Source organism: Leptonychotes weddellii, chromosome 14 (genome assembly GCF_054177405.1).
Source record: "Leptonychotes weddellii isolate Sample4059 chromosome 14, ASM5417740v2, whole genome shotgun sequence".
NCBI lineage: Eukaryota > Metazoa > Chordata > Mammalia > Carnivora > Phocidae > Leptonychotes > Leptonychotes weddellii.
Window position 1 is genome coordinate 11,362,024 of NC_138382.1, and position 17,195 is coordinate 11,379,218.

The 17,195-nt window shown below is 41.2% G+C and overlaps 1 protein-coding gene across 6 annotated transcripts in view; it reads right to left on the minus strand.

Annotated features, from left to right (window-relative positions):
- The window catches only part of TRPM3 (transient receptor potential cation channel subfamily M member 3), a 535,004-nt gene that overhangs the window by 453,944 nt on the left and 63,865 nt on the right, over positions 1–17,195 (minus strand). The window lies entirely within an intron of this gene.

Below are 17,195 nucleotides of genomic sequence, written 5' to 3' on the forward strand. Positions count from 1 at the left end.
TGTTCTATTTCAAGAGAACATATTGGGCCTGGAAATGCCAGATGTGGACATATAAGTAGGAAACATGGATGAGCCTCTTGGGCCATAGGTACGGTCAACTCTGTTCAAGACTGTTCTCACTAACACAGATACACAAAAAACAGACCCCAGCCCTCAGCATTCATGAGTAAGACTCGTCAACACTGGAAATGGAATGAAAAGCACTAAACTCCATCTCAGTTTTGTCTTCTGTAAATGGGGATAGTACTTCACAGGGTGGCTTTGGATTAAATGAGAATATATAGAACATATTAGTATATCTTGTACCTGGAGCATCATATGTGATAAGCGGATATTACACTTTTTTTTTTTAAGATTTTATTTATTTATTTGAGAGAGAGAATGAGAGAGAGCACATGAGACGGGGGAGGGTCAGAGGGAGAAGCAGACTGCCCGCTGAGCAGGGAGCCCGACGTGGGACTCGATCCCGGGACTCCAGGATCATGACCTGAGCCTAAGGCAGTCGCTTAACCAACTGAGCCACCCAGGCGCCCGCAGATATTACACTTTTTTATTCAGGGCATATGAAGGTCCTATTTCAAAGTGCGATGTTTGAAATGCTAATACTTGATAATTTGATTTTAACGGTAATAACAAAAAAGTGGCCAAACTTTTTTCTTTGTCCCATCCATCTCATGGAGGTTATGAGAATTCTTTTTTTTGCCTTCATTTTCTTTTTTTTTTAAAGATTTTGTTTGTTTGTTTGTTTGTTTTTATTTGACAGAGAGAGACATGGCGAGAGAGGGAACACAAGCAGGGGGAGTGGGAGAGGGAGAAGCAGACTCCCGGCTGAGCCAGGAGCCCGACGTGGGGCTCGATCCCAGGACCCTGGGATCACGACCTGAGCCGAAGGCAGACGCTTAGCGACTGAGCCACCCAGGCGCCCTCTCAGTTTATTTTAAAGATGAACGTTAGTGAACGAAGCTTTGGAACGCGTCGCTGTCCAGGTAATGCGGCCTGTACCTTCTCAGCAGGACTAGCCCCTAGGCATTAACAGTCACAGCTGGGGCTTAGAGAGGTTTTTCCAAGCTTTCTATAAAACATTTTGATTGCAGGGTGGCATTTTATAAACTGGAGTTACTCACAAAGAGTAGCATATGTCCCCGAATACAGTCTTTAAAACTTGCTCTTGATGTGGAATTTTAGAAGTCACCATTAGGGAACCATCAGGGTAGTAACTGATTCAGAAAGAATCACCAAGGGATGCTAAAGCTAGTATAAGTTTTTCGTAACAGGGTATTTTTACATAGTTGCAAAGTGAAGCAGAGGAGAACAGGAGAAACCTAGAAGGTACCACTTTAACCCAGATGAAAATTAGCACCTGCAATGAGAAAGAGACATCAGGTGCCTCCAGATGTGATGCACTGGTATGAACCCAGCGATATTTCTGTGGCAAAAACACATAACCCGAATGCCATCCTGAGACGAGAGCAGACCGACTCAAATATCGAGAGAGTCGCTAAAATAACTGGCCTGTGCTCTTCAAAACTGTCAAGGTCATGAAGGACAAGGGAATTAGGTAATATTGTATTTGTTCTAATTTCCTGAATTAGATCCTTGCACTCCTGTTACGAAAGAGAACATTCCCATTTGGGGGAAATACACCGAAGTAGTTAAGGGTAAAGATGGATCTGTAATGCTATGGGGTAACCATTATTATTCCAATTTTAGAGCTCAGGAAACAGGATCGAAAGACAATTTTTAGTTGTCTGGCTTTGTCTTTTCCCTACTTATTTCCTAAAGTACGTACCTTAGAATGCTGAGGAGGTTATTTGGGGAAAAAAAAGGGGGGGGGGTTGGCGGGGAGAGAATACGATGATCAAATACACTGAGGACAGACTGCATTAAATGAAATTAGGCTAGCTTCTACTGTGCTATTTTATGTTGCTATTCTTCGACATGCATGTAACTATGCAGCATTCCCTACTTAATGTGCACCATGCCATTCAACAGCTACTTTCAGAAAAGTGTTGCTATTTTATGTAATTTTGTCTTGACACTCAGATAGATAATATTTGCTTGAAGAACGGGATGTGCCTTATGCTTCAGTCTCCTTCACGTCTTTGAGCCCACAGTGGATATTCAAGAACTATCCCATGATCACTGGCAGGGCACAGGCAACCTCCTATAAGGTCTTCTTTCTTCTTACAGTATCCCTTAGTTCTCCCTGAATTTTCATTCCTCCAATTTCCTGTATCCAAGCTAATATTTACATGAAAACTAACTGCCCTTTGAATGTCCTGAAGCTGACTTGTAAGCATTAATAGAAACTCCAGCCTTCCGACAGCCTTTGATTACATTTGTGTAACTCTTCATCCTCCTCTTACCCAGGTAAGCGTCAATTTTTGCAAACAGCAGAGTCCTTAAAGGGTTTTGAATGAGAGAGGAAAAATTTAATTTAAATAAGCATTACATACCTGGCAGTTGGGAAAAATGAAAGGGCCATAAGCAGTACATCAGGAAGCACCACGGTGTGTTAAATTATAGGTAATAAAATCATAGTGTCAAAAAGAAAACCACTGCACAGACTTTGAAATGACTTTTCTAAACTGCAAGAGTTGCATTAATTTGTATTGCCCAGGATTACATGTGAGCATGACTGCATTTGGTGGAGAGCAGACACTGTCTGCCAACTTATTGCAGTTTTATAAGAAACAGAAATTTTTATATCTTTGCAAAACAGATCTTGAGCTTTAGCAAACAAATGTAAGAAGGCACGCATTGCTGCATTTTTCAGACTAAAGTGATGTCTGACACAGTCCCCCCCCCAACCCCCGATCCTTTAATAGCTAAACTCTCTGCAGAGAGCCTCAAACCTTGCTACATCCCAATTTTGATAGGGGGTGATTGTCACACAACTGGTATATTTTGGATAGAAGATGGAACGTGGGGGCAGTTTCTGGGGAGAAGAGATGAAGGAGTTCAGAAGAGGTGAGTGACTATATTGAAGGTTACTTTATGAAGTCTTAGCTACCACAGCAAGGAGAAAGAAATGTCTACTGGCTATCTTCAATGCAGAGATAGCTCCTCAGTACCTAATGCATGTAAGTTGCAGTGCTGGGTGCTGTGGGAGGGAAGGTTAGTGCCCAGATGTACGGCCTTTTGCCATCTTCTTTTTATAAGCAACTATTTTGATCTTGCCTCCATTTGCTGCACAGACATCTGGACTATCATTTATTCTCTTATTCTCTTACACCTGTTACAATCTTCCATCACTCTATTACAGTGGTTCTCAAAGTGTGGTCCCTTGGAGTAGCAACATCAGCATCAGCTGGAAATCTGTTAGCAGAGGAAATTGTCTGGCCTCACTGCAGATCTACAGAATCAGTATCTTTGGCAGGAGGTGGTTAGGGAGGTGAAGTGAGCAGCATTCTGTGTTGTAACAAGCCCTCCAATGGATTCCAATGCATACTACAGTCAGAACCACTGCCCTCTTGGAAACCACATTCACAAAGTTCAGTAATGACTTCTGATTCACCAAATCTAGTGGTCTTTCCTCCGATTGGATCCTTCTCTACCTCTGTAAGCACCACCCTCAGGCCACATTTCACATTACTGCTTGAGACTTCCTCCTCCTCTGTTTCCTGTGGTTTTGTACTACCCTGACTCTCTTCACCTCCCATCGTTCCTTGATCTCTTTCATTGACTCTTTTTTTTCCCCATTATCTGGCATTCTCTCCAGTTAAATCTCCCCTCCTTTCACTTTCTACAATCTCCCATGAGGACCTGAGTCATCTCGATGATCTCAAGTATTTATTTAATTACAGGAGTTTTAGAATTGTGTTTTTTATCCAAGTCTCTGTATTATTCTTCAAGTCTGTGTTCCAAATCGCTTGCAGGGAAATGTCATCCCCATGTCCCATGGCCTCTTGAAAGGAAGACATGGAAACCCAAACACCCCGTCCTCACCACCCCCAAAGCAGCTGCTCTTCAGCTCTTCTAGTTCTCTCTCAACTCTCAGACAACACTTAGAGACTCAGACTCATTCCATGGTTTTAATTCACTCCAGGACTGAGTATTCACCAAGTCTTGTTGAGCCTCTGTACATTCTTTCCGCCACATTGGCATTTCCGCCACTTTCTCAGTAGACCAAACTTCTAGTCTTTTTTCACTTGGTTTTTCTTTTCTAGAAATTGCTACTAAGTTAATTTTCTCAATGCTATTAAGATAGTTATTTCTCAATAATGTATCATTATAAAGCCATTCAATGATTCTGTGATATCTGCCACTGCCTTCCACATAAAATCCTTATTCATTATCTTGACACATGGCATTATTTATTATATGACTCCTAACTTTCTTTCCAGGCTTAGTTCATGCCACTCCTTGTTATATTCCAGCCAAGCTGGGAGACTCTCCATTGAAGAGTCTCTAGGCTTACTATTTTTATATTTCTGTAACTGTACCTTTTAACACTCTCACCCAACATGAAGTATCATCTCAGTCCTCTTCCATGTCTCCTTCCTAGGTGTCCCCCACCTGGACATTATCTTTCCCCTATTTTCACCTCCTTTATACCTCCCTCATGGCAGGTGACACATCTGAAGTTTACTATAGTAACACATACAATGCCTTCTCTTCTTGGCCAGATTGTAACATCCTTGAAGATACATACTGAGCTGGCCTTTAAGGTTTTCTTCCTCACTTCAGTAACTAGTGCACAATTTGTCATGGGAAAGATGTTTAATAAATATTTGTGTGCTGAGTTCTGGGGACAATGAATAGCTAATAGTCCATAAAATCAGGAGTTCTAAAATCAAATAATTGGGGGAAATCTGACAAACAAAAATAAACAGCGTTCTTGTCTGTACAACTTTCTAGGTCTTTCCACTTACTAATGTGTGACTTTCCAGAATGGTCTGCAGCCCAAGGTATTTCCTACATTTCTATTTGCACAACACTCTTTTATCACCGAGCATCGTGTAGGAATAGCATTGCTGACGAACTCATGCTGGGGAACACTGGGAGCTTTTAAATAAGAAACTAAAGGCAATTTTAATATTCACGACCTCCGAAATGGAAAAAAAACAAATTAGCTAGCCCATAAAATGGCAAGAAAGGGGGCACTTCCATTTCAAGCATCCAAAATATCATCTCCTTCACAATGTCCTCTCCCAAGAGGATTTCCCAGACTACCAGTTATTTGTTGCCTGTTTTTAGCTCCATCCCCCACCACCTACCACCCACCCCTCTTTTCTATTCTCACTTTGTGAGACACTTTTTTTCTGGAGGCATCTTCTTAACAATCCGAGTGAGGTGGAAAAGAGAAGATTAACTACACACTCACAACTCTCAGGCCCTTATAATTTAAAATGGATTTACCACAACTTCAAAGTGTTGCTAAAGCAACATATATATTAAATCGATATTTGCATGTGGGCACAGAATAAGAAACTGATTAGAATGGAATGAATATTCCATCTGGACTTTGATATTTCATAGTTGTGGTCCATTTTTTTTTTTTTGCCATGACATTTACTTAAGAAATGTTCAAGATAATAATTTAAAATAATAAGCACCAAATACCGCATGAGTTCCACCCATATGCCAAAATAATCTTACCCTTGTAATCCTTAAGAATTGCCCCTCATTGTATCTTGAACAGAAAATACAAGCTGCATTTGCAATGTTTTTGAGGATGAATTCCTCAGGACTGTTCCTTTAGGGAAAGAAAAGAGAGTGTGTGTTGTGTGTGTGTGTATGTTTGTGTAAAATAAATTTAATAAAATGTTTTTCCAATAGATGGAGAGGGTCACAAATTAATTCCATATATGGATATCTCCCTGGCAACTTGGAATCAAGATAATTGGATTAGTAGGAATTACTATATACTGACTAGGTAGATATATAAATAGGTTATACTCTTTGATCATTCATGGACCTTTATTTTTATATTATCCCAGTTCTTGTTGGTTTTCTTCTATACATTCAAAGGCTCTAGTCTGAACTGATCATCAGGTAAGAACATTTTAATAATTCTTTTTTCTGAAATTCTTATGAAATATTTTACTTGAATGTGTCAGAATCAAGATCCTTCATTAAGAATTTAGACGTGACACAAATAGGATTAAAAAGAATTCAACTGATGGGTTGATATCGTGCAGGGATTGAAATATTCTGGTAGAAAGGAAACTGTCCCAAACTGCTACAACTTTGATTATCCTCTAGATAAGCTAAACACTGCTCATTTGATTATTTCACTTGAAAAATATCTGGAGAAGATGCAACCTGGTCTGCTGGTTCACCACATGCAAGAAGTCCTTCTTTCATGATCAGAGAAGGCTAGCAATGGTTCAATCCAATGGTTCAATCTACCGCACAGTCAGAATTATACAACTACAAGTTTATACATATGCAATCACCATAGAAAATCTCTGCCTTCAAAATGCAAGCCTACTGGTTGCATCCTTCTAGAAGAAAAGCATGTTAAGGGCAGAGAATTTGACTCTCTCATTCACCAGTGATTCACCAATGCTTTATATTGTGCCTGGCGAGGTAGGTGCTTAAAAAGTCTGTTGAACAAATGAATGATTCCATCTTTTCTACTCTGCTCATATCATTATTCAACTCTAATAAATATTTAATCTAAGATGATATTGATACTTCAAAAAACAAAGGAGAAGAGTAGTATTTTCATCATGCCATCCCACATGTAGCTGAGATCAATGTTCTACTCAAAACGGGTGCTTGATATATTTTTTAAACGAAAGGATAGCTAAAACTATCTTTTAACTTTTTAAAGCATTTAGTTTTGAATTACCTAGGTCATTTTATGCCAAAGAAATAAGTGACTCAACTGCTCAAGAGGTTGGCCTTCACTTAGGAGCACGGAAAATGGCCTCAAATCCTCGTGTCTTTGGGAGTAGCTCACTCACGGCCATTTACAAAGTACCCAACCCTTCCCCAGCAGGCCTGCTGGGCAGTGCATGCTTTTGGCAACAATCCTGTGATTCACGTCTACCATATAAATCAGGAGAATACCTATGTGTTTCTGTTTCCTCTCTGGGTACTTTGTTCATCGCTCCAGCCAAGGCGGCCAGCCTTGTCTCACTTCCCTCATTTGGTTCTGTGATTTGAATACTGTGTTTTACTTGTGTTTAGAATCTGAGCCTTGCCCTAAAAAGGATGTCAACAGTTGCAGACAATCAAACTCGTGCATAGAAACTGGAGGTGACCAAAAAGCAGTGTCTAATTCTTGAGACTGCCTCAGAGAGCAAAACTCTCACTTTGGTGCTGATATGGGAGGAATGGGAAGATGGATTTCCGTGGGGGTATGAAATAACTGAAGGGACTGGAAATCACTCATTGCTAATGTAAAAAGGACATAGGATTTTCCATCAGGAGCCCGAGCCCTGGCTCCATTCCTGCCTGCATTAGCCATTATGAGATGAAAGCAGATGGAAATTATTCATTCCCTCCAAACTCACGTTCTTAAAATGCCATCTTATGAAACAGCTTCGCCACAATCTTTCACTTCCATGGTAAATAGGACGAATGTGTCTTCCTCCAGAGCAGTCTGAGGATCCTCACTTTCTTTACCGTATCTTTGCTGCACTAACATTTTCGGCACCATCCTTGGTCATGTGTCACGGGCGTTATAGGTGACTCCATCTCTTATTCCAGAAATCAATGCTGCCCCATAGGTTAACTAACTAAAATTTAAATTAAAAATAATAAGTGACTCCAGCTCACTTATCTTTTTATCCCAAAGCACGCTCTGAGTCCTCCCACCACAAGGCCGTTCTGACCTGCCTTAGCGGCTCGATCCTCTGCAGACACACAGCTCCTGTTTTGGACCCAGTGATAACCACGTCAGTCGAAACACTCGGAGTCATGGCCATAGAGTTAAGAACCCATCTTTCGGCACATGAGAAAACTATCTAATAATGCTCTGACATTGTCCGTATCTGAAATGTAGGTTTTAGTCCCTAAAACAAGAAATCAAACCAGAAATTAACCAACTCCTGTTTGGTTCATGAGAAGAAGGGGAAAGGGTGTCTCCAAGGAGCCCACGTCGGTAAGGGGGCATGTGTGTTGCTAGGGTTTGGGAGGGGAAGGGAAGAAATGGCCAAATAAGAAGGTTCTTAAAGAGACTGACACCTTGCCTGGTCATTATGGGTACCCAGCATTGGCTGTGTGGGGCTACACTCTTTGAAGGCAGAGGAGGCACTGAGGTATGATGGGGAAAAAAAAAAAAAAAGTTCTAGAGTCCCAGGGGCAAAGATTAAAGTCTCATTTCCTTCACTTTCCAGCTCTATGAGTCTGGGCAAGTTACCTCACTCTCTGAGGCTCGGTTCCCTCATCTGTGACCCTGGGGTTAATAACAACCTCTCTTCAAATCTTTTACACAACATTGTGCCTATAATCAGCAATACAATGTACTGTACACTTAAAATTTTGTTAAGTGTGGATCTCATGTTAAGTGCTCTTGTCACAATCAAAAAAAAAAAAAACACACAAAACCCAACTAAACAAAAAAACACTCCAGGTTATTTTGAGATTTAAATAAAATAACACAAAGTGGAATAACAACTGGGGTTGGAACACAAAAGGTGCTCAAAAGCTTTATTAATTGTATTCCACAAAGTCCCCCCTCAGCACCACACACATAATAGGAAACAACGCAGACAGGAAATTGTTCTATGGGGATTGTGACTTTTTCATCATTGTTTTGCTGGCATGGAGCATGGTGCTTGGGACCTAAGAAGCTCTCAACTAAAATTTATGCATATGAATGAAATGTGTCAATTATTTTTTTATGAGACTCATGTAGGTCTCACAAAACACACCTTAGTAACAGAGAATTTTAAAAATAAATAGAAATAAAGTACAATTTGTACCTTTAAGAAGGGCAGTGATAAGGTACAATGTTGCTTACAGAAAAGGAAGCGTTTCTTAGATGCGTCCTGGAGTCCCTGCCATGTCAGACAGGAAAAACAGGAAAACCACAGTAAAGGAGGAAGAAAAAAAGGACACATAGAAAACAAAAGACATATCTTGGGTTATTAAAATGTAATTATTACTGTATAATTCAATAGGAAAAATTAGGTCTTATTTGACATCAGGTATATTTTACCACACAGAAAGTCCTATCTTAACATACTACTTGTTGACCAGAAGTGTCACTTTCTTAAAACACACTTCTGTTTACATATCATACCCAAGTGTATCCACAACTCTGATGTACACGGATTATTCAGACTTTTTTTTTTTTTTACTCGTCTGCACTTGCAAATGGGCCCATGCCAACAGAACACAGGTCGGCCGCCATACTGAAAGAACTAATATGAACTCAAAGTTGGTCTTCACAGAAGAGGGAGGGCTTCAGAAAAATGTTTAATTCCGTGAGGGCACTGATAAGATGGGATGGGGAAAGGCCTAGTGTGTTGACTGAACAGCAATGACCATTGAAGAAATGGACTTCATTTCATGAGAAATGAGTCTCTCACATCCATAGGCTTTAGTATCCTTATCTATAAAACAAGAGATTTAGACCCGGCCAGTGCTTTGCAAACTGTCTCTACTCGTCCCTAGGGAGTTTCGGTATGGTGGGGGTTTGACAGGGCTGGGCTTTGGGACTCTTCTTCAATCTGGGTAGCTTCTTTTTTTTTTTTTATCTGTTTTAATTATCAGCTTGCCATAGAAGACTTTCTTTGAACAAAGTATTATACTATAAAAAATCTGCTAGGTTGGTGGGCTAAGCAAATTAATTGGTTTGCATTCATTCAGCAGGCCTTTGAGCCTCAGAGACTAAAAATGTTTAAGTGCTTTGCAGTTTACTAAATGCACTAAATCACACGCACAGTCTTGCTTCAACATTGCTGTGAGGTCGATGTTACCATTCCCCTCCATTTTGAAGATTAGGAAGCTAAGGCTTGTTGAGGTCAACCACAGACCTAAAGATACACAGGTAGTTAGTCACAGAGCTGACACAAGAGCACAAGTATTCTGGTCCCAAGGGCAGTGTCCCTCCCTTGGACTGCCTCACCCACGTAGGGGACTCTTCCACTTAGATGGTACTATACCTCAGAGGGGAGAAAGGGGAGAGAGGCAGACTGTTTAGTCTTATTCTGCATTGCAAATATGCCCTAAGTATCGAGGCCAATATGTTATTTGGCTGTTTCTTTTCTCTGTCACCATGGATTATTGCAGAACACACAGTTTGGGTGTTCACTTCCATCATCATTATCTAGGGGATAGGAGGAAAAACTTAATTATCATTTAATTTCATCCCCATTAGTATTCAGGTCTAGCATGTCCTACCTGATTCTGTACTACTTCTCCTAATCAAATGTATGCCTGACCTTGGAATAACCAAGTCAGAAGGAGAAGAAAGCTGGGCAAGGTGAAAGAGAAAGTATAGAGGTAGCACAGTGTTGTCATTGGTAGTTGGTTCTGTATCATGGGCAGAGTGAAAATTTAGGGCACAGTGTGGCTTCATGTTAAAGAAGCATGTTAATATGTTTGTTGCACTTATTATTATTCCCATTTCATAGCAGGGAAATGAAATAACTTTAAAAAAACTTGGCCAGGGGCACCTGGGTGGCTCAGTCTGTTGAGCGTCTGCCTCTTGGTTTTGGCTCAGGTCATGATTTCAGGGTCGTGAGATCAAGCCCCGTGTTGGGCTCCATACTAAGCATGGAGTCTGCTTGAGATTCTCTCTCTCTCCCTCTCCCTCTGCTCACCCCCCCCCACACACACACACTCTCTCCCCCTCTCCCTCTCTAGAATAAAAAAAATCTTTAAAAACAACAAAACAAAACAAAACAAAAAAACACCCCAAACTTTGGACCAAAGTCACACGGGTAGTAAATAGCAGATGAAGGATGCATAGTCTCATCCAAGTAGATGTTTAATATGAAGTTAAAATTAAGCTACAGTAAAGAGGCATGAGCTCCTTAATCCAAATCAAGCAAAATTAAAAGTATTGTACTTAGAACCCAGATCTATTCCTTGGACGCCCATAGGGATGAATCTTGGAATAGCAGCTGGGCTTCGGGTAGTAATTCTTAGGAGCCAATAGTAGCTTCCTGAATTGCCATGTTGAGAAAGGATTCTGAGGTCTTGACCCACACCAGTATGAAAAAGTGCCATGTTCAATTAGTTATGTCTAAGGAGTGTGCAAGAGGGAGCGGGGACATGAGTGCTCCATATTTCATGAGCTTTACTCTACCTACTGAAATCAGAAAAATAACTAATGCTCGTCGCAAATACTTTACAGCAATTCTTAACCATGACAGTCATACTAAGAGCTTTCTTCTACTTCTATTCACTAGCCGAACCAAAAACCGTAACTATCTAGACAATCCTATAATTCCAAGTATCTAGGAGTTTTCTGCCAATGGCCAAGGTACCATCATCTGCTTTCTTCAGTACACAAGCAAAACACAACTCATTTTCACCAGATAAAATAAACTTCCCATAAGTCCACACGAGACATTATTTATCTTTTTGCCTGAAATGACCATCAGCAGCTCTATTTTCATGGCAAAACAAAAACAAAAACAAAACGACAAAACATTTACACCCACCCAAAGTGGTTTTGGTAACTCTCTTGGCACCAATGGTGCACAAGAAATTCTATCATCTGCAAACCAATGTGACTCTTTCATAGAATCACGCTAGAGGAAAAAAAAAAAATTTGAGCAGAGAGAGGAGGAGGAAGTTGTCGGCCTAGCAGTAGATGTTTAGAATCTTGCCATTAACAACCTGAAGGGACTTCAGGATCATTAATTTCAAGTCCCTGCCGAAGAAAAGTGTGATGGCAGGCTGAGGCACAATGCCCTCAGCAGACGTCTGTGCAAGCCTGGGTCTCTCACGCTAACTCATTCTGCCTGATTATCTTCACGTACACAGAGCTGCCCAGCTCATTTCCCATCACATTCATTTAAGTGCTTCTTAAGTCACAGAGATTTTGAAGAAGACGTGTCCCCGAAGTGACAAGATTTATTGCTAAATACCCACGCAGAGTTTGTGGCCTTGAGAATGGAAGGCCCTCTCTCAAGGTTATGGGGGCAGAGGATGAGCACCGACTTGCTTACTGTGTATGAAACACAAGATGATAAAAGAGGTACAGACGCCGTAATTCCACAGCCCAATTTTGACCAATGTGTGTTATTTTTCGGCTCTGCTGGAGATTAGCGAGGTCTTCTGACAATGTGGAAACATTTTAAAATTTCTGTTTAAGTATCGCATTGCTTCTCAGTGACAGGGACTTGGCGACCGAAGGTCCTTTCTAGTGTCTATTCTGCCTCCTTACACTCCCCAGTCAGGATGCCCCCAGCAGACGTGAGCCAGACTAAGCTACATCATGATGGACATCTGTCCAGCAGGCCACCCCCACCATGGGGTAGAACTACAAAAATCATTAATACAGAATATTGGCCAAACCTCACAAAATGGGGTGAAGGCTCATCAGACACTGGAGTGAGAGAGCTTCCAGCCAACTCAAGAGCTTCAGAGTCAAAGAGAACTTGTGGAAGAATCGCTGAATTTTAGAGCTGGAAGAGGCCTTACAGTCGTGGCATTAAAACCCTTAAGTTCACCTAGTGGGCTTAAATCTTAGCTCTGGGCCAATGCTGTGCTGTCCACGTCGACATACGTATGCCTTTAGCATGCTCTGAGCCCTGAACCCCGACTGGCTGTTACAATCTCCAGCAGCCGCTTCAGGTCAGAGATGAGGAACTTGGTCAAAAAAGGTGAAGCGGCTTGACCAAGACAACCCAGTCAGTTGTATGGAGGCTAAGTGAACAGAATGGTTCTCAGGAGGGGCAGTAGCCTGCTTTATGGACTGGCTTGAGACGTTTCCCCCATTCAGCGTTCTGCATCTTTGGTTATTCAGGATGCCTGCTAGGAAACTCTATTCCCTCTTGTAGGAGGCCACACAGCAGCAATGTTCTTTCATAGCACAAACTCATCAAGTCCACAGAAGTAGTTTATTCCGCCCTTGAGGCAGACTGAGGTAGTTGTGAAATAAAATGGAATTTAATTCAGCTCAGGGGTGGGGTAAGTCCATACAGTAGCACTAGGTACGATGTTGCTTTTTTATTTTCATGTTATGCTTTCTCTGAAACCATCCATTCTATCCATTCATTCATCAAACATTCATTGAGTGTCTCCTCTGAGGCTAACACTGTGCTAGATCTTATGAGTAATAAAAGGATATATTCCCTTGATATCTCCATGGTCCCAGTAATAAAATAGCTCACAATCTTACTAGTGGAAATGCTCAAAGGTCTCACTGGTAGATCTGAAGCAGCAGGGACTGGGAGTGGGGCAAGTAAACCCACTTCCATCAGTGACTTTGGGAAAGCCCCTTAACCTCCTCAGCCCCCACCTCCATTCTATAAAATGAGGATAATAACAGCATCTTCTAATGATTTCTTATACAGTTATTGTGATGATTTAAAAAAAAATGATACACATACAGCATGACACACAATGCTTGGCAGCTAGCAAGCACTCAATAAACGTTAGCTCTATTTGTATCTCAAGCAGTGAGTTGAGAATACATTTGGAGATTCCAATTCAGCTGAAACCTAAGTGAGGAGGTGAGGCATTGTTTAATTACACTGATTAGGTTGTGCTTCAACTACCTGGGAGGGAGCCTGCTGACTAAAAATCTGCTATTGCAGGTGGTGGGTTGAACAGAATTACATTTGAAGAAACTTAATCAGGCAAGTGGATGGATTGGAGAGCACAGAGAATAAAGTCAAGGAGACTAGTTATAAAAATAATAATCTTGGCAAGAGTTAGTGGGAACTTAAGGTAAAGTCAATGCAAAAGATATAGAAAATAACAAAGAGGCAGTCTAAGGGTAATTAGACACCACTGGTGATGGAGAATAAAATAGAGAAAATTAGAGGTGTCTGCAAGATTTAAAATATAGCACCTAGAAAAGGAGACAATTCAGGATGAGCAAGAGAATCAAGAGGGGGAAAGACAAGGTTTCCAATTTCCTATTTTTCAGCATGTGTTTATGTATCCAGGATTTGCGAGTGGCCAAATAATGTCGCACACACACCCTTTCTTATATCTAAATGAAACATTTTTCCAAAAGCGCAGCTTTAGCTGGATCAGAATTCAAATGCACGCATGCCCAGGCACTATCAGCTACAGCTTTGCGGTACTGGCCTGATACAGTACAGACCACCCAGCCTTGCTGCGTGCTCCCTTAAAGGAACTGATGATGTCGAAGGAAGTCGTGAGAGTTCAGATCTTCACACCAATTTCTTGAAGACAGTTTCACATGTATTGGTGTTGCCACAGCTCAAGGTGAGTGTGTCCTTCTGATTCACAAATGAATGTTGATTGGAATGAGTGATTTGGAAGTAATCCAGAATAGTTTCTGTTCCCAACAGAGAACAAGAGTTGAAGGAGAGTACCTCTTTCTCAACCTCTTCTCAACCCAGCATCTAAAAATCCACTCCTTTTCCCATATACCATTTATAGAAATAACCCTTATAGCTTTATCAGTCATGCATTGAGAGCCTACTGTATGCCAGGCATTGTATAAAGCACTCCAGATCACATCTCCTCTTATTTCCTTAGTTTACCTATCAGGAAATTATCCCCATTTTACAGAAGAATGGACTGAGACCTACATAAGCAAACTTGTCCATGGCTGCTCAAGTAGCTAGCGTCAGAGCCACGATTCAAATCAAGTTCAAAGGAGTCTTAGAAGAACTTATGTTGGGGGTGAAATTTTTTGCAGACTAGAAAATTGAGACTAGAACTGCGGAAGAGTATATTATGTTCCAGTGTTTACAAAGTACTCATTAGCTGTGAATGGAAATTAACATCAATCCCAGTGTGCGGCCTCTTGCAATTTTTTCACATGTTCAAAGGAAATCTAATTTTATTAGTTTCCAAACTTCAGAATAGCATGATTATTTGACTCTAATTCTTAGGATGCAGCACAAAGACACAGATAATTAGGTACTCTTCATGGAGATGAAGATGAAGCTTGTGGTCTAGTCAGTGGGTCACAGTGAAATTTTCCTTTCCAGGAGCAGTTAATGGGCATACGTTTGGACTGAGTTTTATCTCTCAAAATTCACATGTTGAAGTCCTAACTCTTCGTACCACAGAATGTGACTACATCTGGAGATAGGGTCTTACAGAGATAAGGTAAAATGAGGTCATGAGGGCGGGCCCTACTTCAATATGGACGCTGTCTTGACAAGAAGAAGAAATTCAGACAGAGGCACAGAAGGAAGACCATGTAAAGACCCGGAGAGAAGGCCATCTACAAGAAAGGAAAGAGGCCTCAGAAGAAACCAACCCTGCCAACACCTTGACCTCAGACATCTATCCTCCAGAAGAGGAGACAGTACATTTCCATTGTTTAAGCCACTCCATCTGTGGTACTTTGTTATGGCAGACCTAGCAAACTTAAGGGCTGCTTGGAGTCATCCACACTCCAGAACCTGGGCTCCCTTGTGAGGAAAATCATATCAGCATATTGATTGAGATGGATAAAATGCTGAGAAGAAATGCTTTGGAGGCCCCAGAGTGTTCTCTTTTAGGTTTCAAAAAAAAAAAAAAAACAGAGGAAGGGGACAAAAGATTCGAGCTGCAGTGACACTGTCATTTTAAGCCTCCCGATACCCACATGATGAGCTCATGAGGCCCTTTACAGAGACTATGTTTCCATGCCCTTCTCGGTGCTTCTGTACCTGAGCAGGGGGTCCCTGCCACTTTCCCCCTTCCTCTGAAGGGTGGGAGGCTGTCAGCCCTTCCCCTCTGCACCTTCCCCTGAAAATCTTTCATGACACTTTCCGTTCCATTGAGTCTCCTCTTGCACAGAGTGGAGGCTGGCCTCAGCCTGATGGTTGTCCTCCCCTTCTGCTTTTGTATGTGAAGCTACTCAGATAATGAAGTGCTCTCAACAGGCTCAGCTAAACTACTGTTTAGTTATATTGATGCAGTCTCCTGGATTTAATGCATTTGCTGTCCCTATGTCTCACTGCTGGATCTCTACTTTTGTTCCCAGGTTTTTGAGAGGTATGCCATTTTTTTTCTAACAGACCTAACATACTAAAGGCAATAATTTCTATTTATGGAGTTTCTATGATGTGGCCAGCACTTCGTATTATTAGCTCTAATCCTCAAACCTATCCTGAAGGTTAAATACGAACACTTCCATTTTATGGATGAGAAATATAAGACTTTAAAGAGGCCATAAAGGAGGTGATGTCTGAACAAAGTCCTTTACGGTAAAACCCAGCTTTTTCTCACCTGACCCATGTTTTCTAATTGTTGTCATTCCCATGTCACTGCCACGACACTGATCATACCTGCCTACTGTCCGTACTTTTATTTATTTAACATTTTTCTTCAGAGTTTTACCTTAATGTCATTTTAAGCAATATGCAATAACTGTATTTTTATTTATATATATTTTTTAAAGATTTATTTATTTATTTGAGAGAGCGAGAATGAGAGAGAGAGAGAGTACATGAGAGGGGGGAGGGTCAGAGGGAGAAGCAGGCTCCTTGCCGAGCAGGGAGCCCGATGCGGGACCCGATCCCGGGACTCCGGGATCATGACCTGAGTCGAAGGCAGTCGCTTAACCGACTGAGCCACCCAGGTGCCCGCAATAACTGTATTTTTATATAGCTTAATGCAATAGCTATAGTCCTTAAATATTCATTAAAATGAATTCAACATTACATTTCACACGAATAGGCACTAAAACAAATAAGCACATTAGTCGAATAAAATATGAACATCCTTGTAGAATCTAAAATTGTCCTGCGTCACCCCTGGTATAGATACCACACTCTTTGAAACACTGCACTGCAAACCGATATCACTTATGAACAGAATGAACCTAGGGCAGGGCCCAGCACAAGCCTTGATGTTTTCCCAGAAGCTGCTAGCCATATGTTTTAAGCAAGTTGTACAGCTACCTGGCAGTATCTTAAAATCTAGAGCTTTGCCTGATGGGTATTGCAGACTTACACTTTTTTATTATTTTTTTTTTTTATTTATTTTCTTTTAAAGATTTTATTTATTTTTTTTTTAAAGATTTTATTTATTTATTTCAGAGAGAGAGAATGAGAGAGAGCACATGAGAGGGGGAGGGGCAGAGGGAGAAGCAGACTCCCTGCCGAGCAGGGAGCCCGATGCGGGACTCGATCCTGGGTCTCCAG